General features: G+C 40.9%; 3 non-coding genes across 3 annotated transcripts; all 3 read right to left on the reverse strand.

Annotated features, from left to right (window-relative positions):
- Positions 1 to 2,136: 2,136 nt before the first annotated feature.
- Trnar-ucg lies at positions 2,137 to 2,209 on the reverse strand. Its single transcript has one exon. It is a non-coding gene; the product is annotated as a tRNA-Arg (tRNA).
- A 145-nt stretch (positions 2,210 to 2,354) lies between these two features.
- Positions 2,355 to 2,427, reverse strand: Trnar-ucg. Its single transcript has one exon. It is a non-coding gene; the product is annotated as a tRNA-Arg (tRNA).
- Positions 2,428 to 2,572: 145 nt separating this feature from the next.
- On the reverse strand, positions 2,573 to 2,645 carry Trnar-ucg. Its single transcript has one exon. It is a non-coding gene; the product is annotated as a tRNA-Arg (tRNA).
- Positions 2,646 to 3,188: the final 543 nt, after the last annotated feature.

Raw genomic sequence — 3,188 nt, forward strand, 5'->3', positions numbered from 1 at the left:
TTAATGCATGCGAGTATTCACGGGTATCCAGCTATCAGCAATTTGCACGTCTGGGAAATAATGAACATATTATCCGGTGGTTTTGGGTTAAAATTGAGGTCATGGAGAGTAATACTTAGGGGATAGGGGTCATGTTCTATCTAATTGTTGGTCTATTTCTTTAGTTGCCAATTATTCTGCCCCATTGTTGGTCTATTTCCTACAATCCTATTTCTCGTAAGATGGCCTTTTGTAGTCTCTCTACCTGTGTGCTAATACAGATCTATGTATGTACCATTCCTATTAATCTTATTAGATTGTGTTTGAATGCGTATTAGAATGTACCATAGTGTGATTTAATGATGATGACAAGTGGTTACTCATTATCCATTATTACCTGATGTCTCTTATCACCTACATCTCTCTCCCTCCCTCTCTTTCTCTCTCTCTCTCTCCCTCAATCCCTCTCTATCCATCTAGTCTCCTCTTTCATATTATTCACTTCATCCAGAATGTCTAAATAGATAATTACTATAATTAGATAGATCCCTATATCCTGAGGAAAGCTTAATTTGTGACAAGGGGGGTACGTCCCCTTCAAACCCACCCCACGCGTCTGGCTGCCATATGAGATTAACATTGGCACGATTAACATTCCAGAGATCAGAGAAATCTTCCAGTGGCGTGGTGTTGAATCTCTGACCTGTTCCAGATTTAGATAGTTTTGGTAAAGGATTGAAGTCTTAAGGTGTGTCCAAACATAGTCGACTGACCGGTGATCGACGAGGTGAATCTATGTTGTCGAGGCAGTGTGGACGGTTCAGTCGACATCGAGCGAGGGCCGGTCGACTGTGTGTGGACTTCTGGACACACCTTTAGATATATACAACAGTCTACAATCGAAAGGATTTGTTAAACTCTAATCATATTCGAAAACTATGACCGGACCGTCTCCTAGAATTCTCAGAGTAAGAAACGAGTGATATTTGAGGTAGAAACGAGGGAGTCGGACTAAAGTCGTACTTGGGTGACTGAAATAACACAATATGTACTTGTGTCAGCTCCCATGGCGTAGTGGTCACTGCGCTCGCCTTGCACGCGGGAGACCCGGGTTCGATTCCCGGCGGTGTCAAGAAATTTGTAGCCTGCTGGATACAGAGTTAAGCCATAATTAAAATCTTACTCAACAAAATGTTTGATCCAGTTAATAGATCAGGGTCCTGTTTCGAGAATTGCTTCATGTACATACGTTCTACTAACTCATCCAAGTTAATTAGTTTCACTATGTGAAGTGAAGAACTCACACCAAAGATAAGCGATTTATGGGCCTTCTGTTCGCCCACCAGGGCCCCAAAAATACTCAGGAAATCCCTCTTCCTGCTGAACATGTCCGCCAAATTTCATCACGTTCAACGTCAGCACACTGACGTTTATGACTTGGACTCGAACCAACAACCTCCAGTTCCGGAGTCCCCTGTGCTAACCACACCGCTGAAATGTTCGTAGATAGGCAGAATTCATTCAAGAAAACCATATCTAACTGCAGTCTACCTACATAACGTAAAATAGATTAAAAAATGGTTTTGCGGAAGAGCTCCTTCAAGAGAATTCAGTGACAAAGTACCTTTCCACTATGACTTAAAACAGTAAAACACCACAAAACAACATCAATTAAGACAACATACAGAAAGACAAAAGACACCATCAAGAAAGACCTGACCTATATTTTGAATTCTTGAAACGGGTCCCTCGTGATATTGATATTCTCTTCAAGACACTGATTTATAATGCATCTTGAAGCCCAGAGAGAATGTCTTATGCTTCTTGAACTAGAATCCACAATTATGATATCTTCCATTATATGAATATCATATCCAGACTGAAATGTATTTCAAAAGATATAAAAAATTGAATCATTAATATTTTTTGTTATAGTGAATATTAAATTCGTTTGGTCTTAATTTCCAAACTGGGTGTTTCTCAATTTTACTCCTGCCACCTTGAGTTTTGTAGTGCAATGAGAGGCGGTCCGTTTCAGTGTCGATAGAAAACGTCGAAAGCTTCATTTCTAAAGGTGCGTCCACACATAGTCAACCAGCCTGAAGAATTTGCCTTTCCAGCAAAAGAAATAAAAAATGCCCGAGACAAAACAATTTCCGACCGTGACAGGACTCGAACCTGCAGTCTTCGGATCCGAAGTCCGACGCCTTATCCATTAGGCCACACGGTCTCCGTGACAGCTTCGACAATGACAGCACCACATCAACTGTGTTGAGTTTAACATAAGGAAAATAATCAAGAGATTATAAGGGAAAATGACACCCTGCCTTGTGACAACTACTCTAATGACAAGTTGTCAAAGGCCAAAAAATTTCCGACCGTGACAGGACTCGAACCTGCAATCTTCGGATCCGAAGTCCGACGCCTTATCCATTAGGCCACACGGTCTCCGTGACAGCTTCGACAATGACAGCACCACATCAACTGTGTTGAGTTTAACATAAGGAAAATAATCAAGAGATTATAAGGGAAAATGACACCCTGCCTTGTGACAACTACTCTAATGACAAGTTGTCAAAGGCCAAAAAATTTCCGACCGTGACAGGACTCGAACCTGCAATCTTCGGATCCGAAGTCCGACGCCTTATCCATTAGGCCACACGGTCTCCGTGACAGCTTCGACAATGACAGCACCACATCAACTGTGTTGAGTTTAACATAAGGAAAATAATCAAGAGATTATAAGGGAAAATGACACCCCTGCCTTGTGACAACTATTCTAATGACAAGTTGTCAAATTTTTTTTTCGTTTTAAATTCTGGGATCTTTCTTCCGATTGTTTTGCTAGTCTGTTGTTGTATCGGCTTTAACTTTCGCCGAATCAAAGAGTCTGTTGTGATGTCCCTTTGTTAAATCAGGGACTTCACTGTCCAGAATCGAAGCTGGAATTCAATTTCTTCAAAGAAACCTCCGTCATTCTTCATGTTCCCTCTTTCGATTAACACAATCCGGAATATCCTGGGTCACTTCATCAATCCCATCGATAAAGAGAAAGTGCTGTGCTACCGAACTGTCTAGGAAGACTACGAAGTCCTTCACTAGACTGATTCAGTCCAAAGCTTCTGACGTTATTAAGAAAGATTAGAAATTAAAATGTTTCTATTAAAACAGATTTCGAAAAGAGATTAAAAATCCTTCTCGTTGATGAC

The sequence above is a fragment of the Diaphorina citri genome, unplaced genomic scaffold, assembly GCF_000475195.1.
Source record: "Diaphorina citri unplaced genomic scaffold, Diaci psyllid genome assembly version 1.1 scaffold7948, whole genome shotgun sequence".
Taxonomy (NCBI): Eukaryota; Metazoa; Arthropoda; class Insecta; order Hemiptera; family Psyllidae; genus Diaphorina; species Diaphorina citri.